This window comes from Cyprinus carpio, chromosome B3, assembly GCF_018340385.1.
Source record: "Cyprinus carpio isolate SPL01 chromosome B3, ASM1834038v1, whole genome shotgun sequence".
Taxonomy (NCBI): Eukaryota; Metazoa; Chordata; class Actinopteri; order Cypriniformes; family Cyprinidae; genus Cyprinus; species Cyprinus carpio.
This window is the reverse complement of record NC_056599.1, coordinates 35,854,093-35,880,118: the sequence shown is the minus strand read 5'-3', so window position 1 is coordinate 35,880,118 and position 26,026 is coordinate 35,854,093. Positions and strand designations below refer to the sequence as shown.

Below are 26,026 nucleotides of genomic sequence, written 5' to 3'. Positions count from 1 at the left end.
TGTTGAAATAGATTTGTTATACATTATACAGGTTCACACGTACTCCGTCTGCAGTGCGTATGCAGTATGTGTATGCGGTGCAGAAGCAGCAGCGAGAGCGAGTTATTGTAACGCGAAAGCACATTAAATAATGCGCGAGCGCGAATCTCTGTTGGCACGCTTAAAACCATACACGGGTGCTCAGATACATGCTGATTTCGCTCAGTGCGCGCACTTAAAACTAGTTTCCTCTGCTCAAACTGTGTCCTGTGCACTCACAACTCTCTATGCTCATGCGCTAGATATTCATTCTTTTCGCACCTTTCTATTTCTAACCTTTTCTGTTCACATCTTTTACCGTGTGCAGTGTGAAGGCTCTGATCCATTAACATGGGCTCGGAAAAAAATACGCATTACAGACAGAGTGTGTGGACCTGGAGTTACGTAGACATATGCCCAGTGTATTCTGTTCTCACGCTCCATTTAGCCGCGCTTCATTCTGACTGGTTCAGAGAGCAACACCAAACGCGCAGTGTGTAATACCAATCATGGCCACCACTAGATGGTCGCTTTAGGATTACTTTTAAATAATTGTTGTAGAAACGTGTAAAGAGCATTTAAATCTTTTATAAAAATCTTTCAAAGAAAAATAATGCGCATTTTTTAAAGCTAATGAATTTTACTGGTAATATAGTTTTTTATAATCATTTCACAAATGTTTATAGCTCATTAAAATTATTTTTCAAAATGGTTATAGATCATGAAATGTGTTGGCAACATTTTATAATAATCTCTCTTTGGTTTACATTAATACATGCATTAACTAACATGAACTAACAATGAACAATCTGTTTATGTTAGTTAATCCTATCATTAAAAATATTAATATTGATGTTATTTCACAGTACATAAACTAATCTTAAAATAAAACTGTAACCCCCCTGTCCCAGTCAGGATTTTTTGTCCAATGGTCATGTATTAATTTTGCATTTTCTGTATTGCAATAGTTTTGAATATTTCTCATGGGGATTTAATAATTTTTGACTTTTCAGTCTGAGTTACAACTCTTTTTTTGGCTCATTTCATCTGTAAAAAAAAAAAAACCCTAATAATAAAGAGTTTTTCTCTTCCAGCCTTCATGGATAATTATATATCACTCATAAATGATTAAACACAAAGTTAATGGTAGTTATTAAGATCGATGTCGTTTGGAATTGGTAAAATGTGCTTAGAAAATAATCACAATATCAACATGCCTAATAATTATGCACGTGGTGTAAATCAATAAAGGTCTCAGTAACACTTCATAATAAAGTCTAATTTGTTAACAATAGTAAATACATTAACTAACATGAACAATATATTTTCACATAATTTATTAATGTTTGTTGATATTAGTTCACAGTGCATTAACTAATATTAACAGATTATTATTATTTTTTTAATTTTTAATTTTTAAATATTAACTGACATTGACATGCTATATAATTATTGTTCATGTTCATTAATAGAGTCCATGTTAATAACTGAAACCCTTATTAAGAAGTGTTACTAAAGTTTTATATATTGTTCTGTGTGTGTGTCTTTCACAGTCTGGATGGTTTGGATTAACCCTTTAATTGCCAAATCCTTTAAAACCAGACTGCCAGAGAGTTACTGTAAATGCATGTGCCCGGTGGGCACAGTTTTCCCGATGCCACAGGGGTGGCGTTTGCACTGATGGCTTGAGCCCGCCATCGCTGCTTGCAGCTATATTTCGTTTTGTATTGTATTTGTTTTTACTGTTTGTATTGTTATACGCATATTTACTCTGTGTGAATCGTAGTTTGATGTATTATTAGTTCAATTATTAAAGCCAATATATTTCATGATTGCTTCTGTCTAAAATGCTCGCATTACGAAGTCAATGAAATGTTTGATCTTAGCTACAAAGCTTATTTGTTACTTTCCAGTAACCTAAATTTTATAAGGACGGGAGAATGGTTTCATGGCCAGAAACTATTTTTCCTGGAATTATAAGAGTGATAACTTTATTGAAGTTGATAAGTTAATCTTACGGCCGTTTGCTGGGACAAACCACTGTTTGATTTGCATTAATTCCCAGTAAAAGTTATCACGTTAATTGATATGAAGAATGGAATATTGACATATTAATGAGTAAATTACAGTGCCTTGTAATGAGTTATTGATATATACAATTGACCTATTTTTCATCTTCAACAATTTTAATGTAACTGTTACGCGAGATATATATATTAATCATATTCCTGATTAATTATTAAAATTCCCAATATATCATTTGAGCTAACGTTAACGTACTACCCAGTGCGGCTACATTATTTTGGTGGGAGAAACGTGGGCATTTCAAACTTCGTTCGTTTTATGAGCAATTCAGTTTCAATCTGTTTATATGGTTATTAATAATTTCTGCACGCGCGCTATGAAATTATGAGATTGTGAGATAAGTCGCAAGACGCGAACTCACTCCTAACTGACTGAGGCAAAAAGCTGATCAGTCAGCACATTAACAGTTTCTAGAAATACCTAACAGTATAGTCACTGTTATTTTGCTGAAAGTACACTGCAGTATAATGTTAAATGTCCTGTTAAGAGAAGATCAAGATCTCTCTGCAGTGAGAACATTTTAATATTAGTAACCCGCCTATTAAAGACGAAGAAATCTCTTTTTTTAGGACGAGACGTAAATCTGATCAGAGCGACGTTCCTTTGATTCAGGTAATTAAAAGGCCTTGTAATTACATATTGTTATTGAATTCGTGGTTAACCACAGTGATATTCAAAAATAAACGATAAAACTCCTGGTCGAAAAATTGGCTTAGCTACCCAATTTTAAACCTAAAACATTTAAATCATAAGTGCTATTTTGATAAATGTATATGGGAGTGCAACAGATGGACAATTCCTGTTGTTCACATTTTCGTGTTTTGCAGCGAAGAAATCCTGCCTCACGCTCTTGTGCAGTATAGCACCTTAAAGGTATAAACCTTTGTCTGTTGGAGAATCAGCGCTGACAAACGCTCAGATTCTAAATCACACTGAAGTAGGGTGTAATTCCGCTTAACTAAACACCAGAGGGCGTCCTTTAAGGGTTTAGTAGTCTCAAATTATGCCCTGCCTTCTGACTTCAGTCTGCATGAGTGCAATTACGCCATCTCGTGGCCGTTTCAGATAATGCAATTTATTTTTTTTTCCTGTGGTTGTTGAATTAGCCCGTCTAAATTCTCAATAATTATTTGCATTTACAGCTTTGCTCGTGCGAATATTATTTTATGTTAGACAAATTTTCCTGCCTTTGACTGTTCACACTTACTTTGATGTGGTTCAAACATGATTTGAATTAAAATTTAATTGTTTAATAGTGTAAATTAAGTGTCTCAGGTTAACCACTGATTGACCCACTTAGAAGGAAGTGAGCCATCTAGTGGCCTTCTCCTGTTAAGTCGGTTCATAGCTTTCAGCTCTCTTCTTGCTTATTTTTAAATTTCAGTTTAAACCAGGTTTTGAATTTTTAAATTTGAATTAAGTTTTCTGTTTACCAGGTGAAGCACAGAGAGGGAGTTTCACCCCCTTGTGGTAAAAAAACTAGCTACTGCGGCCTTCTCCCGTGTTTCATCCTGTCTATCTCTATTTTGATTTTAATTCTTTTTCTTATCTCTTTTGGGTTAGGTTATTTTGATAATTACCATCACTATCATAATTCCTTTTTGTTTTATCATTATTAGGTAAAGCTGTTACCTTCTCAATTTCTACATATATATTTTCTCAATTGATTTTAAACAAACAAGCCTTAATTCACTTTAAGTTTCCCTTGTTTCATCCTTTGTGTATTTGATTGTAGAACTCCCTTGGTGATTGGACAGTCATCTCAGGTTTCCAGTGAGCAAGGTTGCCCGACCAGCGTTACCGAAATGTGATAAAACCCATCCACTTATTATAAGCCACAGAATATTAGATATTCCCCCGGATATATTTTAAGTGTTTGGCCCATCTCTTCTCCAAGCCACACCATCTTCCTAGGTTTCCTACCCCGATAGCCCCACTCACCTGTTGGCCCTATCTTAAAACCTAGCAGTAGGCTTAGGCCTCCTTATTCTCCCTAACACATATCGTGTTACTACTGTTTTATCTCATTTCAAGTGTTTTGTTTCACTTTGATCTTTTCTGTCCTTTGTTCTGTTGTGATTTGTTTCTTTCATTTCACAGAAAGACAGTAACCTATGAGAGCCACCAAGGAAGCTAAACAGTAGAGTGACAACCAGCAGCCGGTGTCATCACGTGACCCGCTAGGCTACTGCCTGTCAAATCTCCATTTCAGGTCCTCCGTTGACCCAAGTTAATTGGCTCCGCGAACTGTCTGACTGTTTGCATCAGTTAGCCCCAAAAATTCTCATAAACGGCATAGCCCGTATGAGTATAGCTCGTTAACCGTAGAACGAACTTGCATTGGTCTCTTTGTGTGTATGCTGTGTTTCTCTCACCTACAGTGAGCCAGGATGTTCTGTTCATCCAGTCCAGCAGTCCACGGGGGCAACCTCTCGACATGGTTGAAAGCAGTGATGACCCCCTTCCTGCCCAAGGACGCCAGTAACCTGCAGCACCTAAACCAAGAGCAACTGGACACCGAGCCAGATGAACTGATGGCACACGATCCAACCCAAAGCTACAACTACAAAGAGCTCGCCAGGATCCTCGGAAGCCTAGTTCACATTCTCGTCACCCAGGCACGGCTCAGCGAATGGAGCAACATCGACCTGGAACAGCAAGCAGCAACACTTATGCTTCAAGCGGAGGAGGCCTGGAAGGACCAGGCCCGAACCCAGAGTCGCCTTGATCAGCTCCTCCTCGAGACCCAGAACCAGCCCGACAAAGAGGACGCCACAGATCCAGAGCTACAGAAAGAAGTAGAAAGACTTCAAAATGCCCTGCAAGATCTTCTCCTCGACACAGACCAAAGAGGACAGTTGGAGAGAGAAGCCCAAAAGGAACTCAACGAAAAACTCCAGCAATGTGACACTCTCCTAGAGAGAGCAAAGACTGAACTGAAAGAAAGAAAGAGACTCTAAAGCCAGGGCCTGTGAAAAACACTTGCAAGCGGCCCGAGCTAAAATCGACAAGCTTACTCTGCAGAGAGACGAGCTCCAAGATGAACTTGACACTGTTCACGCTGAATTGAAACATTCTTACAGATTACAGAGTGGCTGCAACAGAGAAACACACACCATAGAGTTTCTCCCGGCCCGCCACTCCAACCCTTTCAGCCAAGAACCCAGAGCTGAAAAGGGGGGCGTAAGCCCATGGCTCAAGACATCACCAGCCAGCTTCCAAGAACACCTGTCAGCAACGGAGGGGGGAGAGCCCTTCCAGAGAACGCATGCCACTAAACCCTGCACGGCTCCCCGAGAACTTGACAAGCTAGCCAGAAACATCCCTACGTTCAATTCAGATCCTGCAGGAGGTCATGACGTTCACGCTTATTTACAAGACATTGACTTTCACTTACAAACTGTCGCCAACGTGACAGCTTTGGACAAATTGTACCTGTTAAGAATCACGTCCCGCCGTGATGTGCATAGGATTCTGGATCGTCAACCAGAGACTGTCAAAGTGGACTACCAGCAACTGAGAAAAACTTTGATTCTTGAATTCTCTGATTCAGACTCAGACCACGGGCTCCTTAACGCTATGGACCTCAAACAGGGCCGACTTGAAAACCCACAGACTTTCTACAGTCAACTACGGAAAGCCTACTTCGGAGCACGCAACGAACCAGGTATGCAACAGGATGTCAACTTTAAAACTCTGTTCCTCCGAAACCTACATGCCAGTTGGAGTTTTCATCTCGGAGTCTCAGCGTGTCCATGTAGCATGTCTACACAAGAGTCATGGGACTTAGCCCACAAAGCTTACACCAAGCAAAAGACTATTTCTGAAAAGACTGTGAAAAACCCCACAATCTACTCTGTCTCTGAGCACTGCTCGGAGTTGACCCTAGAGGGCGCCCCACAACACCACAGTCACAGACCTTTTTACAGAGAGTCAAGACCGTTCCAAGCCAGCAGAGGGCTACACAATCTTTTTGGTGATAGTCTTAAGCACCAGAGCAAGTGCTATGAAAGATTCTGGGACCGGCGACCCAAAAAGAGCCGATCCCCACCGTCCAGGACACAAAGCCCCCGACAGCCGGCAGTGGAACCACTCTCGACACGACACTGGTAAGCTCAATCCTGAGCACACATCAGAAAAACACAGGGCAGCCACGTCTGAGACAGCAGAGATCCTGAGGGTGCTGAAAGAGCTTCTTTACATGAAAACTCTCAAGGAAGACAAGAAAGATGAACCAGACCTCTTATGTCTCTAAGCATAAGAACTGAAACCAACACCCTGTCTAACTGCCATCTGACTGAGCCAAGCACCCCGAACACTGCTCGTCATCCACAGACCACAGAGCTAACTGTCACATCACAAGGTGACAGCATCACCCAAGCTCCACAGCTGACAGCTGCACACCCTGAACGAGACAGCACAGTTCCTCACACCAGGTACAACAATCCCAAGGTACCAGAAAATGCTGTTTTGGCTACCTGCCTCTGCAGCGAGCTACACGAGACCGGTCCTAACCACCCATCGATTGTCACACCTGCCCTGATGCCAACATTCCTGGGCAACCTCGTCGAAAAGGGGGTGGGCCGAAAAACTCCACCTGAACATCACGTTAGGAAAAAAGGAGTGAGCATGGAAGCCCTGATCAACACAGGATCAGACCTTACAGTGATCTCATCTCAACTTTTCAAAAGACTCCAATTTGAAGCTAAGAGACAAGATCGAACTCCTTGGACCTCAAACTTGTGAACTGAATGTACAGTCATACAGCCAGAATGACATCCGGTTTGACAAGGTAGCTTCCATTCACCTGACGATTGGTCCTATGAGTCTAGTACATCCTGTGTACATTTCACCAATGGACACTTACCCACTCCTCATCGGCAAAGACCTGCTAGATCGCTTTGAACCTTTTACTGGACTTCAAACAGCTAAAAGTCTGGGCTCAAGTGCGAGAAACTCTTCCCCTCCAGCCACACAGGTCGCCGGTGACAGACTGCCAGGTCAAAGAGGTCACGGGAACTCCCACAGAGCCAGACTGCCAGGTCCACAGAGCTCACGGGAACCCCAGCAGCCAGCCATGGGTACACAGCCTCAACAACAAACCAGGGCTCAAGTTCGCTCCTCTGCACCTTAGTCAACGAAACAGGGAACGGTGATACCAGCTTACACCAAAGGGGTCGCTGCTCGGCTCAACATGCGATGTGGTCAAACCTTAAACCACACGCTGGGTTTCTTCCAACCCTCACCTGAATGTGTGGAACTCGGACTCACACTTGAAGCCACACACCCTCACTGAAGTGTCATCTCATATAGTTTACATTCTGTGCAACAACTGGACGGTAAACTGACATCAACATTCCCAAGGCCTACCGGCTGGGATGGCTAGTGAGCCATGACTTTCATGACTTTGAACGTGTACGACCTGTCATAGGGCCCATTCCACCTGCACTGATACCTGAAGGGAGTACAGACAACACATTGTTCACTGCACCCTTCAAATTCATCGCCATCACATCTGTCATGTCAGTGACCAAAGACCAGGTGTGCAGAACTGAGCTGACCGAGGACCAACACCTCGCAGTATACACAGTCTCCCACCAGAGCGTCTGTGAGACTGATGAACCTGCTACACCTCTTAATACCAAACCGACTGATGACACACCGATGGAGGAGCCTTACCCAGGTTTTGAATCTCCAGTGCAGCGAATTCTACAAGACGCTAATGCACTTCAGAGCGATACAGTTCGTCAAGGACTCAGACAGTTTCTTTATAAATTCAAAGAATCCTGTGCCAAAGACTCTTTAGACTGTGGTCTTACCAACCTCCACATGGTGCACATCCCTAGGCACCCTGATGCTCCTCCCACTTTTGTCAAACAGTACAAGATTCCCATCGCCTCACACGAACCAGTGCAGGAGATGATCGAATCTATGCTTGAGAAAGGTGTCATCCGTCCACGCAACAGCACCTACTCAGCCCCCATCTGGCCCGTCCTCAAACCTAACGGCGAATGGCGACCCACCATTGACTACAGGAAATTGAATCAACAGGTGCTGCTGTCACAACGGCCCATGACCCAGCTAGAACAAGAAATACCCCAAATCAGAGGAGCCACAATCTTCTCTACACTTGATGTGGCCTCTGGATTCTGGGACCATTCCGGTGCACCTGGAAAACCAACACAAGCTGGCATTCACATTTGGCAACCGACAGTTCACCTTCAACAGGTGCCCGTTCAGCTACGCCAACTCACCAGCTGAATTCAACATCTTTCTGAACAAAGCATGTACAGACTCTAACTATGCCAGACTCAGTTTTGTGTGCCATCTTCCGAGCTGGACAGAACAGAATGGTTTCAAAACTGCAAACAACAAGCCAGTCAAACAGCAACACCTGTTCCAGGAACGTGATAACATCACAAAAACACACAATGTGACTGTGTACTGGAAGAAGGTAAAAGGACACTAGAAGCTACCAGGTCTCAAACGACAAGGACTGGCGCACTAAACAGGTTCAAACTGACACCCTCGATTACCAAAAACTGGCGACATTCACTAAACAACTCAGGCTGTGGTCACTCACCAACCCACACCTGTGAACACACACCCACTTTCAAGGTTAAAGTGATGCCTTTACACCACAGCATAAGAAACTTTACACCCACAACTGCCGGCCCGAGACTGCCTACCTCGAGAGTCCGACTCTCTAACCGCTGGCTCCGCTGTTTACAAATACCAACATAGCGCTTACGAGCGCTGTTTCTGACACCTCCATAAAGAGTTTTGCTCCATACCCCCTCTCAAACCCCTCCATCCACCCTTGCACGCTGTCTACACTCACTGACAACCAGTGCCTCAGACCACTGCATGAAACAAAGCACATGCTGCGTGCACAGAACAACACTGTGGGTTGTGCACCGTCTGACATCACAATGCCAAGGCTTGTAATGCCACGGCGCAAATAGGGGGATAATGCCAATGTATTTCCATGACGCATCATGTGCTGCACAATGCAGCACCAGAGCCACTGACGAGACACTGAAGCAAACGTCATGCCAACAGCAAGATATGGCAAAACATGGGCCAAGGCGAGCTAAACCCAGTCGCCGCCCACAAAGTAAAGAGTCTGCCCTGTCCAACCAAAGACAACCCTCGCTTGTTTCTTCCTCCCCTTTTTGTCTCTCTCTCCCTGTTGTCTGTACCAGGATGCTGCTGTGGTTCGCCATGCTGTGCTGTCAGCCAACCAGAGGACGGCTGCCACCGAGAGAAACACTGAGACTCCTGACCACCGACTACAGACCACACTACCCCAGCACCGTAGCCCAATACAGCTGGGCAGGTGCCCGATGGCCGAGAACTCCCTCACTCACGCTGAGCCCGATGTCAAACACGTGTTCAGCCAACGTGAGAAAATGACTGTTACACAAGTGGAGTTAGTTGGACACAACCACCACTCCAAACGGTTCCTAGGAGCTTTGCTCGGAGCCGCCGCTGCCGCCAGAACTCTGTTTAACATTGGTATGTCCAGTGTCAATGCAGCTAACCAGGCTGTGAACTCCATGAAACCGCTGTTTACTGCCTTCCAGAATTACTTTGCCAAGACTCAGCTGGTTACAGCGCTAACGACAGACATGCTGTGGGAGGTTAACTCCTCCAATGACAGCCTAACCACGGGGTAGAATCCCACCTTACATGATACCCTTAAGCCTTGTGCTAACTGTGCTGGCTTCCGCCATCACCACGCCAGCTGACCCACTACAAATACACCTGGCCTACTCTCTGGGTAGCGCCATCCTACTGCACGCCAATCCCGAGCAGAGGGAAGTGGATGTGCTCCTGAACCAACCCATCAGTGAGTCAAGCCAAGTCTACAGACTTAAAGACATTGTCAATGTCAGGTGTTGGAAAAGCAACACCCACACCAAGACACACATTCCAGATGTGGTGGCCTACCACGACAGCGACACACAGCTGTACCTGGCCCCAAACCTGCACATGTGTACTTTGACCAAAGACATTCATTATCTCTGCCTTAGCAAACCCTTCCTCAGAAACAACACTGAAGGAATCTGCGGGTTGCAAACCCTGGTCAGCGACACACACTGCCCTGCCGAATCCAAGCCTCGTACACAAGTCACAGAGACGCAAGCAGAGATTGTAGGTGACAGATGGCTCGTCAACACTCCCGTGCGTACAGCTACTCTCACTTACGACCAGCATGACACAACCAGCCGTGTCAACGTGCCCAACCCGAATAGGGGGATTCAAGTACCGAAAGGTGCCACGCCCTACCTTCACGACCTGGCCTTATACCATTTTCATGGTGAAGAGTACCAGACAGCACTGGAACTCCCATCCTTCAAGAATTACAACTTCATCTTAGATCCAGAACTGGAACTCTGGATTGAGGAAAGGGGGGGTCCCGAAACATTGACATTGCTCCCGTCGACACAGCCCTACAAGCACTGTCTCGACGGCACGTTCTGAACCCGTCATCTGCAGTCCGAGCCTGGACCGCTGCCGAAATTGCACTGTGCATCTCTACAGGTCTCAGACAGAATCCCCGGAAAGGGGGTGCCAAGTCCGAGACCACGCCGAACCTCATCAAGCTGAATCCTCAGGCTCCAGGAACCACCTGCCATTATGATCCACCTGCTACACGACCATCATGATTCACACCTGCCATCTGCCCATCGTGATGATTGCCGTCCGATGATTGTCCACACAGGGACTTCATCCGACGGAAAGGGGGACTGTAGCGTATGAGCAGTTCATTCATTCATTGGTTCTGAATTAATGAATCATGGCTCGTTGAATCTAAAACAATGCACATTCCTTGGCTAAAACCCAAAGCTTTTAGCCCCTGAACTCATGCAGGTAAATCAAACTCTCTGCAAGCTGAATGGCCGGCCTGGTGCCAGCATGGCTGGGTTTAGATTCCTGACCAGATCGTAAAACTTTATTACCCCAAACTGGGAGAGAAACAGAAAAAGCCCCGCTCGCTAGGAATTCTTGTAAGGAAAAAGGAAAGTAAATATATTCTAAATGTATTGACTGTATTTCCTTTTTGTGCTTAGATGTCTTCCATATCAAATTGGAGTATCTACAATTTTATTGTGTTAATCAAACTTTAAATGTGTGTAATTCTGCATATGAATGTAACTTTATGTTTCTCTTCCCTTTACCTGTCATTTTTGGTATCTGTTTAACCGTCTTGCTTTGACCGAACCACTCATACATAGGAAATTACAGTAAAATGTATTATTCTGGAATTACCATCTTGCTGGAATATAATTGCTGAATTCTGACAACACCATAACTCACTCGAGTGGGTGTCTCCCCAGAGACAAAGGAACTGTTTTCCCGCTTCAGATCGTGGACGTTCATTGGTTGTTCGCGCAAACAGAGGCGTGAACCCAGTCGCTCCATAAGAGACTGACACAGAACTTTCTCGTTGCAACTTTTTGTTTCGGCACACTTCGTCGAGAGAACGTCTGTCGCGATGGCTCCTTAGGGAGCTTTCATCTCCGTTTTTTTTTTTTTTTGTTTTCTTTACTAAGTTTTATTCTTATATTCGCCTCTCCCTACACGAGGGAGACGAACTCTGAATTATATCTTTGGTAACTCTACGTTCGTTGAACCTTTGAAACTTCACACGAGTCTGCTCGCCCCGGAAGACACGAGAGAACCGCCCAGCTCGCGACGACCAGCTCTTAGCAGGCACAAAGATACCCACATGCAAGTATTATTTCCTATAGAGATTTTAAACAACCGCTTTTGCTTAAGGTTGTCTATTCCCTTTTCAAGGTGATCTGATTCCTTGTTGTCTTTCAAAAAGGTTACTGTATGTGATTTTGCCATACTGCGCGATCATTCTGCATGGTCTGCCCCTCTCTCTCCTTCTCTCCTATCTCTCTCTCACCTTCTCTCGCTCACCCTTTTTCACTCTCTCTCTCGCTCTCTCCCTCTCATTGTTGGTATTCGTTTTGTATTGTATTTGTTTTTACTGTTTGTATTGTTATACGCATATTTACTCTGTGGTGAATCGTAGTTTGATGTATTAATTAGTTCAATTATTAAAAGCCAATATATTCATGATTGCTTCTGTCTAAAATGCTCACATTACGAAGTCAATGAAATGTTTGATCTTAGCTACAAAGCTTATTTGTGTTACTTTCCAGTAACCTAAATTTTATAAGGACGGGGAGAATGGTTTCATTGGCCAGAGCTAAAATCTATTTTTCCTGGAATTATAAGAAGTGATAACTTTATTGAAGTTGATAAGTAAGTTAATCTTACGTGCCGTTGTAATTGCTGGACAAACCCACTGTTTGATTTGCATTAATTCCCAGTAAAAGAGCTTATCACGTTAATTGATATGAAGAATGTGAATAGTTGACAGCTATTAATGAGAATAAATTACAGTGCAAACTGAGAGACCATAATGAGTGAAACCTTGCAGTTGGTTTGAGTTGATTAGCGATTGTCAGTCACCATATTCTAATTGTTGAGCCAAAATCATCACAATTAAAAGAACCAAAGACTTAACTACTTCGTCTGTGCATTTTTTTCATTGACACTTATTTCATAGTCAAGTTTCACAACTTTCTGTTGAAATGCTTTATACAGCACACTGGAATGGACTTTTCCATGACATTAATGTATTGAGATTACCCACCTTGTGATATGTCAGATCGTTTTCGGTACGAAACATAGACACTGTCAGAATCAACTCAGGATGATTAAATAAAACTAGTAGAACGTTGTAAAATGGTGGACCTTTAAGTCATCTTTTGAATTATATTTTCACAAGACTAGCAAAATTTCCTAAAGAACCAAAGTAATTTTATCAATTGAATTTTATTTAGATCATAAAATACTAACTTTTTAGTACTTTTCCTATACTAATGTTTTAGCTGTTGATCGTTTCCACCCAAAAAGATTATTGTCACTTCTTGAAGGAATGTGTGATGTCGTCACAAATTCCTTAAGAATATTTTATATAAATATATTTTTAGAAATTTACCCAAAAAGACTGAAAAAGGTAAATTTAAAGGAAGCACAAAAGTATGCCTGATGTTGAATAAAATCTATATGATTCTTTTCATTATATCCATATCACATTGAGACATACATAGTAAGTACATGAAAACATAGTGCAGGATAAGAATGACAGACTGGTCTCCTCTAAAATAAATGCCTTTGTGAGACTGTGATGAACCATGTTGATATGTTTGCAGGTAAATTAAATATTTGTTTTTTAAACTAAGTTATTTACATTGTGATCATTTTAGTGCAAACCTCTTGCATACTGGAGGAGCCAGACTGATACTTTTTAATGAGCTGAAAAGAAGGCACGTCACACCTCTGTTTATCAATTTGCACTGGGCTACCAATAGCTGCTTGCATAAAATTCAAGGCATTGATATTTACATACAAAACCACCACTGGCTCTGCACTCCTTTACCTAAATTCATTACTTCAGACTTATGTGCCCTCCTCTAGAAGCTTGTCATTCTTCAAGTGAACGTCGCTTTATTGTGCCATCCCAAAGAGGTACAAAATCACTTTCACAGACTTTTAAATTAAATGTTCCCTCCTGGTGGAATGAGCAGCTGAGTCAGCCATCTTCATGAACTGGCTAAAAACACATCTCTTCCATTTTTTTCAACCCTGTAACTCTAGCACTCTCTATTCTAATTCTATTCTGATATATAAAAAAAACTTCCCCCTTTTAGACTTGCACTCTATTAATTTACTAACTGTCCCCCTTTTAGACTTGCACTCTATTAATTTACTAACTGCTTGTTTTCTTAAAATAAGCTTCTCTAATATATTGTATCTATCTATTTGTATTATTTATTATACAATTATTCCCCCCCCCCCAAAAGCAAATAACGGCCTTTAACACTAGCTTGCTCTATTCTTTTTCGATTCTGTTTTCTTTTTATTTATTATATAATAAAAAAAACTTGCTACTGTACATGTACTGCGTTAAGCTAACTGAGACTTGTTATAAGCACTTGCATAGCCATTACTCTTCTGTTGATTTTGATTTCTTCCCTTATCCTCATTTTGTAAGTCGATTTTGATTTTAAAGGCATATGCTAAATGAAATAAATCGGAAATTTTTATTACTGTCTGTGGGGATACTGTTTTCAGTGCTATGCAAACTTTACTGCTTAGAGAGACCATTTCCCCCAAAGCTCGTGGAGCTGGACTTCAGTAAAATTTACAATGTTCCTGAGGTGATTTCTGATATCCTGGAGTGTTCGGAACTGGTCGGAATGTTACTCATCTTCAAGTAGCAGTTTGAAGGTGAGGGCTCCTGTACAGTGGTCCTGTCCCTCAGAGATGGACAGGACTCGTCATTGATGTGAACTAACTTTGAGCCGATCACACTGCTGTTTAAGGTGTAAAACACCAGTGTAGTTTCTAACATATCCCTGTTGAAGTACTTGTAGTTTTAGCAGTTTCCATGGATAGAACAAATGTTCCCATGATTTTTGTTTTGGTGGACTGTCTACACTGCTGCTGCAGCGCAAGTATTGCTAACTCCAATAGATAAACGTACGACACCCTGGCCGTGAGCTTTAAGATATGGTTTCATGACTATTCCCGTAGCCGGTGTAGGTAGTAGGCAGTTTGTAACATGGGTAAGGTGGAGGGTATTCAGAGGACAGATTACAGGACCTTAACACCAACGAGTTCGTAAATTCATGAGTATACCACTGGCTAACGACACAACAGGGCCTATCGCGTGTGCGTTGTGTGCGCCTTAGTAATTACCGTGATTTAGCACAGAAGGGGGATGCAAGATTTAAACACGCACCTCCAGGCCTGTATATACACCCATTAGTTTTAATGACTTGCACAAGTTTTTTACCATCATAATTCTCAAAACGCACAAACCACACCTCAACAGTATACAGAAAGATCAACCACACCCTTCATAAAAAACTCCCAGTACAAACTCAGGCAGATGAAATCACAGAAAAAATCCCTGTGGACGCGTGTGGTTGACAAGTGAACTACAACTGCTAATGTTCACAATGCCCTCGGCCACCATGGTTTGTATCTCATTAACATCTTATTTGTTTGTTCACTAAATTTTCATGGGCATTATGCTTGTACACTGGCTGGAAACTGCAGACTTCAACCCAAGCCCTTGATATAATATACAAGAACGAGTGTGTGAAAAACAGACCATATAGACGGCTCAACTGAGCGTACACAAAAAATAATAACCATCAACGCTAAGCAGCAAGAAGAGGGGTTTGAATGGCCCGACCGCTCCATCCCTAAAGCTGTGGAGACCACCCACACATGCCTGACTGAAGAACAATGTGTGTTACTAGAACGTATCTACATTGTATACAGTATGATTTCACGGGGTTGTAGTGCTTACATTTAAGAAGGAAAATTTATCAAGTGCATTTATGAATGGTGACTGCTTTACATATTGACAAAAAATTAAACAAATAAACCATGACATCACTCTTTATCTGTCCGATCCATATACGATCTATATACATTCACATTTAGGTCACGTTAGCGAGACACTTTTTTTTCACAATTTGGTTTTAACCCCCATATATAATGTAGCGTATCAGGACCTGAAGCCAGACAGAATTAAAGATTACGATCGTAGCATGGCTGAAAACAAGAGAAGCCGCTTTTTTTGCCTTGGCGGAAGAGGGTGCCACAAGTGGTGGATAGTACACACTGGATGGAAGCGGCAGAACGGCGGGGTCGCGACAAGGCAACACCAGACAAAGGTCCACATCAAGGCAATAGATAAACAAACCAGTCTCTTTGTTAGTTTCTCCCAAAACCCAAAAGAACACTTCTCAACCGCTCATAAGCGACCCTGTAGAACAATTATTTACACCTGTACCATCAAATAAGTCCGTCGACAACGAAAGATTGTAACACAGAACACTGTCATGCGGGCAAAGTAATCAACGAAGATGCACAGCGTTACCATTCCATGAAAAACAGCCATTGAGCTCGTAGTAATCATGAATCACAAGCTCTACTTGGATTGACACCTTCCCCACACTCGAAGGGAACCAAGACTGAAACTTCACTAAGCAGGACCTGTTCACCTCTCTGAGTCTTAACAGGACATATCCCCTTACTCCCAGAAAATGGCACAGAGAATGCCTTACAGTGGCAGTATATGCACCAAAAATGTAACTCAACAGAAGACTTCTAAATGGAATTCAGTTCCATTTGCTTACACATCTCCCCGCTATCATGACCAGTCCGTACACACCAATATTGTCACTTTAAGTTTTCTAACCGCACCTTATTATGTGTAATGTCTTTTTAAATCACTCTATGAATAGCCTTAAGGTATTCAATCTTCATTTGTTAGTATGTTTGTGTCTCGCATCTTTCTATGCTTGAACCGGTGATTTGAACTGTACAATCCGTTATTTGTAAATACAAAAGTACTCAGTGGATTAACCTTGTTATACATGAAATCGATGTCCAAAGGTATACCCCGGTGCAAGAGCAGGAACACTGTACACATGGACTTGTAAAAAGATAGATAGCTCATAGTAAACCGGCTAGTCCGACCATAGGGGTGGGGGGCGAAATAACCGCATAGGGAGCGTGTGGGACACACACTCGATGCGCGGAACAGACAACCTGTAGAAAATACAATCTCTAATTGTCTGCCACATACACAACAACATTTGAAGAGGGGATACATAATACTCATCACAAAAAGGACCGTTTCAAACTAATAAGGACACCATCAAAATTTTGCCTTTTGCTATTTCTAAAACCTTGCTTTGAGCTTTTGCTTGTAGTTTAAGCTTTTAGTCCTGCTATTTTAGCCTTTGCTTTATAGCTTTGGCTTTTTAGTCCATGCTTTGTCCAGTCACAGTTTAGCGTTCTTCGCAGCGCCCTTCCAGCGTGCTTCAGCCCTGCACGCCTCTGCTGCTTAAGCCACGATGATAAGAAAACCACCCCACCTACTCTCGTCAAACTTTACTGTCGTTGTCTTTGACTGTTCGTTTTCTTTTCTTTTCCGTTTGAGAGTTTTCGTGGTTCTTAGTTTAGAGTTTTGTAAACGCAGTGTCTCCGAGTTGACCTCGCCTGCCCGTAGGAAACTTCAACCCAGCAGCGGTCACCATCACAAGGCAGCCTACCACCAACCACGGGCTTCCACCAAGACGTCACTTCAACGACTCAACGGAACTTCCAGCCAATCAGCACCTCGCTAATACCCCCTTCTGTCAGCTACAACAAAGGGAAAGAACCCTACACAGGCATCACGCGCGTATGCCCTCCGCCAGACTCTGATCGGTAAACTGGTGTTATCGAATAGATAATTTTAACCTAAGTGATGAACTCAGTGCGAGGGTTAAAATTAAGTGATTGCAATGGTTGTTCATGTCTATGCATTTAACGTATTGCTGTAAACTTGGGATTGTCACATTTTTCATTCTCTTAAACTCATTCTTTCCTAACTGTTCTATCGTCTCCTGCAAATTGTGTGGAATGTGTTACTTGCGGGACCCCGGTGATACAACCAGGAATGCTTATGTGTTAGATTAGTTTATAAGTCTTAGATTTATCTAATAAAGCCTTATTCATATTGAAAAGAGAAGTATCTTGTGTTTTGTGCTTACAAGTTAATGTCCTTAAACTGCCGATCTTGTTACTGTGCTAATTAATAGTGTTTTCACTATACTTTGGATATTACATATCACAGCGCAGATATTGATGGTTAAACGGCTCGTTTCAGTTAATCGCTGGCCGTCTCAATGATCAGCCGTGAAACAGTGATTCTGCTTTCAAATTCAGGGGCCTTTTAAAATCTTAAATGATTCCCTTTGAGCTTAAATTGACCTGTTTCCCCTTACAAGTATTTTGGTGGAGAAATGCGGGCAAAAAAAATAAAAACCAATACATTAACCAGGTTTTAAAATGCTTTTTTTCTTTTTGGCTGCGGTAATGAACACAAAAGCATGGGAGAAATCCCTTTTTGAGTCTAGAAGCACGTATGTGTTGTGGGTGGGGTGACCCCGTGACCGTAAAAGCAGCCGCGCGAACCCGGCTTATGGGAAACCTAGAAATAGGAAACAGCAGATGCTTTTGGTAAAACGCTCAAATGTCCCCGCGCCTCTACGTCCTCGCCATCTTTCATGTATAAACACTGTTTTTTAACGCAGTACAAGTAAACACTTTAACAGTTTTTAAACGTCCCGGGAAAAAGCATTCCGTAACAACTAAGGTATGAACATGAAGGCGGGTTTTTCCCTCAATTTTTTTTTTGTAATGCCCTTTGTTTTTGTTTTATAGCTAAATTGATTTCACTGCGTGTTCCACTGCCTCTCAAAACTATACTCCCGCAGGACTCAGTCCACCTTCGCTGAACGAGCTAAAACGTAGTAATTCACAGAAATAATACGGTAATAATAATAGTTTTTGAGCGTAGTTCTCAATCTATTTATCAAAGCCTCGTTATTCATAGCTTGATTGCCAGTAGTGCGTGTTTTCCACTGCTGAATCAATGCTATTCGACTCCCCTGGGTTAAACTTTAGAGAATAATGTTCCCTGTTCACCAAGTGATGCAATCTCGCTTAACAACTGCGTGTGTTCCGAGAGTATTATGAATGGGGGTGTTTTAAAAGCTTGATCAAGTGAATTTTAAGTTTGTACCCAACAGCGAAGAAAACCTGTTGTGTTTACGTTACATGTCCCAGAGAAAACTGGCACGGATCAATCACGCTGATCCGCTGAGATCCGTTGCATCACTTTGTCCCTTTACTACAGCATGAAGCTGCTTTTTGAATTAAGTTAAAGTTAACTTCTATACGAACTGAGAGTTTAAGCGCCACATCGCAAAAACCAACTAAACGCGGTGTGTTTGTTATTCGTACAGTGGTTGAATGCGCCGACATTTTTCATGTAAACATGCTTAACTGTACTTGCAATGCAATGATTCATGTGCTAATCCACTAGAGTTTGTTTTGGTTACCACGAGTTACGACCGTGATGGCACGGAAGTCTGATACTTACTTTCCGAGAAAACTTGAACTGCGCCACTTGCACAGCGCTTCGACGCTAGTTGTAACCTCCAAACTCCACGGTGTTGCTAAGCTAACGAAAACAATTGTATTTTACATTGAAAATCTAAGTGCTAAAGCCACTCGCCTCAAAGGTTAGCCAGTGAGCATTAACAGTCCAGTGGTTTGACTAGTTTCTGTGGGGCAACGCTAAAGTGATTTAAACCACTTTAAACTATGCAACTAACACTTGTTGGTCTCTTTCTCTCTCTCATTTCTCTATTTATCTCGATACCAATTTACTTGCATTTTACTAGAAAGGGAACTACTGACTCACAAATTATTACTTGTGTCAAATTCAAATTTAATTGCAGCCATTAAATTTTATTTGGAATCCTTCAAATTTCCCCCCTCAGATCATTTCATATGAGCATACGTCTAGTATTCTCTTTGGGCCTAATTCCTTTTATGTCCGAACAAGACTTGATCTTTATCTCTGAACAGTTTAAGTAAACTTGTTCTCCCTAATTATTTATTACCCATATTGAATATATTCCTATGCAGGACTGTAGCTTATTTTTATTGCGTTTTACCCATCTTTCTTCCTGTTTTTGGTTATACACTTAGCCACTATTGTTTTTATTTATAGATTTTCTCCTTTATTTAATTTAATTTTTGCTTATGTTTGCCCATTATACTTTTTAATTTGACCTTTTCTTAACCATTTCTTTCCTCTGTGTATCCTAGCTGGGAACGAACAAACTGGCCCTAAAAGGAGACATTGTTATCAATTACATGATTTCAAATAAATTAGAAAAGACAATCTATTTCACTTAAAGTTTATTTTGTTGATTAGTTGTACAGCAACTAGAAACGCTCTTGTAGTAGTTGAGATAAAACGCTACTGGGACTTACTGTCTCCGTCCTCTCTATCCTTTCCTGTCACTCTAACTTTAACAATTTGTGGGGACATGCAAGAACCATCAATCAATTCCTACAGTGAATGAAATATGCACTCGTGTCAAAGAAGACGAATCACCCTTATGAATTTGATTGTAATCAAAAACCTCCTTTGTTCTTCCTAACCTCCCTACATTTGGAAAACGCAATCTCAAGTTTTAGCATCTCATCCAAGGAGGAGATCAATTATAGAGATACGTGTTGAACAACTGTCACCTTCGCAGCCTCCCTGAGTGCGTGGTCCAACAATGTAAGGTGTACGGTGTCAATCATGTCAGACTAAGGAAAGAGATGATCAGCATTATTATGTATTATTTTGTCCAAACACAGAGATTTAATAATATTGGTTACCTTCTTGATAACATTTAATTGGAAAATTAATTTTCCTCATTTAAAAAACAGAAATGTGACTTGTCATTGAAATTTGTTTTTCACCTCTTTCTCTCTTTCCCTCGTCCTCATTAGAGTGTACAAAGTATCCACATCTTGTCTACTTAGACGCCCCTGAGATCAACAAAGTCATCACCACACTACACTAGTGGTTCACAATCACTGACACAACACTTAGTTGTCCCCAACACACATAGGCTTTTATCCACACAGATCTGTGTCAGTCTCTCTTCTCCCCCCCGTGCCAACATGCCGCAGACTGCAGGACCCCATCACCCCATGGGGAAGATGTGAACACTTGGCTGAGAGGCATGACAGACAGCCTTCACCCCCAAGACATGTGAAACTGTTATTATTTTTAATAATAATCCTAATCCTGAGTATATTCTGAACAAGATTCAAGCCAGAACAACAACCCACGAGGAGTTACCAGCTCCCTAAGCTATGCCTTCACAAACCAGCTGAAATGAGCAACAGCACATCACCCACCTTAAGAGGAGCTGACACGTGCTCAACGTGCATAGACAAGCTGGAAGTGAAAGTTCAAGATCAACCTCAAAGCACCCAACGAGAGGGAGCAGGAAACAACGGAAACAAGTTAAGAAGCTCCAAGCAGCCCTGGCAGCAGCTCAGCTCGAACCAGCAACATTGCAACAGCTGCCCAGAGAGACCTGGTAAACAGACTCCAGTATGCCGAACAGCTAGTAGAGAAAAACAAAGAAAACCAAGACTGAATCAGAGACATAAAAAAAAAAACAAATTCTGAAATCAGTGCTTTGGAAGACCACCTTGAAAGGTACAGAACTGAAATGGACACAGTCTAACCAACAACTAGACGATACCAACGATGAGCTCTACATGGTCAGAAAAGGAACCCTCCCAATATGCTTCGAGCAGAAACAAGAGCAGGAAAAGAGAAACTTCTCTTAGCCTCATCACTGCTGAGCAGAGCAGAGTCCCACATCCAAGAACTGGCATATGACGAAAGGCGTGAAGGGCCACAACCCAAAACCTCACCTGCCTTCGCCACACCACCCTTTCCTGCCAACGAAGGAAAACCTCCCGTCCAAGACATGGAGCATGCACACGGGGATGACCATCAAAGACCTCAACAAAAGCTGTCTGAGAACATCAGCAGATTCAACCGGAACTCCACAGAGGGCCACAACATCCAGGCTTACATGCAAGATATGGAATTTCATCTGGAAATGAGACATCCATGTGACTGCCAGAGACAGGTTATTACATTCTTAGAGCCCACGTCCAGTCCAGAGGTACGAAAACTTCCTAGCTCGACAGCCCAGTAAAACAAAGTCAAACTACCAGCGACTTCGTGAGGTCCTGATTAAAAGAGTTTACAGACCAGAGTGCTGAACATGGACTGTTGACTGCTTGGAAACCAACCAAGGTCGACAAGAGACTCCACAAGCTACTACAACCCGACTCCGACAAGCCTACTTTGGTGCCACACAACACGCTGACCTTGAAGAGGATGTGAACTCAAAAGCCTCTTCCTAAAGAATCTGCACCCTGGAGTCAGCCACCATCTAGGCGTCATGGACCTGTCCACACTCCCTGACCATCCAAAACAGTTGCGTGACATAACACAGAAGGCCTTATAAAAGCAAGAAGAGCTGGCCTCAAAGAAAAGGTAACAAAACCTTCACATCTTGAACTCTGTCAACAAAGACTCAAGCCTTGCACTGGAATGACACCCAGTGGCATCACAACACCAGAGTCTTCCATCAAGAGCACATGAGAAACGTGACACCACATGACCACAACAGCTTTCAGCCCAACCGCTGGAAAAATCCATGGGGACCAGGCCATGCTTCTCAAGAAACCAAAAGGATTAAGAACAAACTGGAAACCTAACCCAGACATCCAAAGGTAATCACCGACTCATCCAAGAGCAACTCGTGTGGGTAAGCGACAACCAAAAACCCACCTCCCCAACGCTCCACTAACAAAAACTGTCAAATGAACTCCGAACTCCAAGAACCACACTTCCTGTCTGTGCAACAGCGACCACCAGAGCACAGAAGGTCAGAAAGTCTGACACAGCAAGAAGGCACCACACGAAGAGTGCAACATAGGAGACAAAAGTTTTGCAACCCAGCTTCACACAGCAAGGCCAAACTACCTCCGACTGTCTGCTAAAGAACTTCCTGCCTTGCTGGACTGACCCCCATTTTAGACCTGGGACACGCCTCATCCAAGCCAAGGATGCAGAGAGCCAGTCTTCAGTGAAATACAAGAAAAGGGGGGAGACAACACAGACTGAAACAGATCTGAACCACACATACACTAAACCTTTAAACCACACAGCCATTACTACACCCAGAGGTAACCACATCTACTGATAACACATTCAACAAAACATATTCTTCCCACAAGTAGAGAATATACAAATTTTAGCGTAACAACGTGACCTATACCACCATGAAGAAACATGCAGCCATCATCACAATAGGTAGAACAACTGACACTAAGTTAAGGTACATGACATGCACTAGCTGCACATGACATCCTAGACTCACAGTAGTTGTAGGCCATGCTAGGAAAAACCCAACAGCAGCTTTGTTTGTTTTGTTTTGTTCTTCTTTTACCTATCGGGTTCTCCTTCCCCATCTTTCCTGAGTAAGGTGAAACAACCTAGACACCCTGCAAGGGTCGAAAGTCTGATATTAGGATTGACTCGCCACACCTAATATCCGCCAGACCACTCTAAAAACTGAAATGGAAGCCAGAGAGCTCCCATGCACGATTTGCGTCAACTCATTTCATTAGCAAATGATGTTACTAGAAAATTAACGGTAAAAGTTTAAATTAAGACAACCTAGAAAGAACCAAAACAAAAAAAAAAGGTAACCACAAATTGATTGGCGAATCAAAAATCAAAAACAACGAACCAGAAAATTAAAGATTCGATCGTGAGCATGGTTGAAACAAGAGAAGCCGAATTCCTCGGAAAGGCAACAGGATGTTGTAAAATCAGGACTCCTAGCACCACAGTCTGAAGCTAGATAACCAACCAAGCTCTTTCACCAGAACGCCTTTCAAACATTAACCCACCATTTAGAACAATGATTGACCAATTTCAATTCGAAGAAGAGATTGTCAAATTTTGGGGCAAGTAAGCAAAAGAGATGCCACAGGTTTCCATCACATGTAAACCCATGATAGTAATCATGATCACAAGCTCTTTGGATTGACTTCCCCCCCCTCGAAGGAAAAACCAGACTGCAAAATTCCTAAGGCGGACTGTTAACCTATCTGGTCTTCAAAGGACCAATACTTACTCCACCAGACTGGAACAGAGAATGCCTGCCAATGCATATATGCCACCAAAATGAACTCAAAAAACGGACTTCTAAATGGATATCAGTCAATTGCTTGAACCCCTAGTATACATGGAACCCACACATGATGGATTTAATGTTTCTGCAACACTGATTGCTGTATGTCTTTTTAACTAACTCTTGAATAGCTTAAGGGCATCATCTTCATGTTTAGTATGTGTGTGTTCGAATCTTCTTGCTTGAAACGTTTCATATTCTTGTTATAGGAATCATGTAGGGCTGGGCGATATATCTAATATAGCGCATCTTCTAGTCAGTAATCTGGTTCCCCCCTGATACAGCTAAATCGCCACACCTGCTTTTCAATGGACCGGCAGTTAAATAGAGCCGTAGATCACTGACAAGCTACCAATATCACGTTCATTATCGAAGCGATCATCTGCGATAATGAGCATAATCTATCGTTAGAAATACGCCCAGCCCTAAAGTCCTATCCAAAATTTAAAAACGTTTAAACAAAAAGATCAAAACACACACCTAAACATGAATATGACCCTTAACTATAAAGGGTTTTAAAAGGCCCTTTAAAAAAAAACCAAAGTATCGAAACATAATCAAATGTGTGGTTCATTAATGGTTAAGCAATGGACTGTTCCTTTAGAATTCTTTTTTGAGTTCATTTTGGGTAATATAGGCTTTTGGAAGGCATTCCGGGGCCATCGTGGAAAAGAATGTCCTGTAAGACCAGAGAGGTTACCAGGTCTCCTTAGGAATTTCAGTCTGGTTCCTTCGGGTGGGGGAAGTCATCCAAAGAGCTTGGGATCATGATTCTATCATGGGTTTTTACATGTGAGGGAAAACGCTGTGCATCCTTTGATTACTTCCCCAAAATTTTGGACATCTCCTCTTCAAATTTGGGAATTGTCAAGAATTGTTCTAATGGTTTTAAATTTTGGGAAACTGTTTCTGGTGAAAGAGCTGGTTGGTTACTAGCTTCAGACTTGGGGGCTGGGATTGATTTACACATCCGTTGCCTTTCCGGGGAATTCGGCTTCCTTGTTTAAACCAGGCGCACGATCGAATCTTTTTTGCCTGGTTCGTTTTTTAAATTTTTGGATCGCCAAAAAATTTTTTGTTAACTTTGTTGGGTTCTTCTAGGTTGTCTAATTAAAGGGTTTACCTTTAAAATTTCTAGTAACATCATTTGCAATAAAATTGTTGACCTATCTGCTGGGCTCCCCTTTGCTTCCATTCGTTTAGAGGGGCTGCGGATTTAGGTTTGCGAGCCCCAACCCTAATACAAAATTTTTTCGACCCTTGCAGGGTGTCTAGGTTTTTTCACCTACCAGGAAGAGGGAAAGGAAAGGAAGTAAAAAGAACAAAAAAAAAAAAAAACAAAGTGCTGGGTTTTTTTTCCTGGGCTCCTAAAACTCTGTGAGCTAGGTTTGTCATTGTCAGCTAGTGTGTCAGAAACCTTAACTTTGTCAGGTGTGTTTTACCTATTGTGATGATGGCTGCATTTTCTTCAGGTATAGGTAACTTTGTACGCAAAAATTTGTAAAAAATTCTACTTGGGGGAAAAGAATTTTTGGGTGATGTGTTATCAGTAATTGTTCCTTTCTGGTAGGTACTGTTTGTGTGTTAAGGTGTAGTGTATGGGTTTTTCAGATCTGTTTCAGTCTTTGTTGTCTCCCCCTTCTTGTATTTCCGGGAAACTGCTCTCTGCATCCTTGGTTGGATGAGGCGTGTCCATGTCTAATGGGTCAGTCCAGAGGGGAAGTCTTTAGCAACAGTCGGGGGTAGTTTGGCATGGCTGTGTAAAGCTGGGTTCCCAAACTTTGTCTCCTAGGGTTGCACTTTCTTGTGGGCCTTCGGCTGTGGAAACTTTCGACCTTCTGGCTCTGTGGTCGCTGTTGCACACAGGAAATGTGTTCTTGGAGTTGGGGTTCTTGACAGTTTGTTATCGCGTTGGGAGGTGGGTTTTGTTGTCGCTTACCCACACGAGTCTCTTTTGGGGGGTCAGGTGATTACCTTGGATGTCGGGTTTTGGGGTTTTCCATTTTGTTCTTACCTTTTTGGTTTCTTGAGAAGCATGGCGGGTCCCTGGATTTTTCCATTTTTGGGCGAAACCGTTGTGGTCATGGGTGTCACGTTCTCGTGCTCTTATGGAAGCTCTGGTGTGTGATGCCACTGGGTCATCCGGCAAGGGCTTATCTTTTTTGCCAGAGTTCAAGAGTTGAAGT

The 26,026-nt window shown here is 42.3% G+C and overlaps 1 protein-coding gene across 1 annotated transcript in view; it reads right to left on the bottom strand.

Annotated features, from left to right (window-relative positions):
- LOC109094670 (NACHT, LRR and PYD domains-containing protein 3-like) overlaps positions 1-26,026 on the bottom strand; it is a 392,152-nt gene that overhangs the window by 345,897 nt on the left and 20,229 nt on the right. The gene's annotated exons all lie outside the window — the stretch shown is intronic.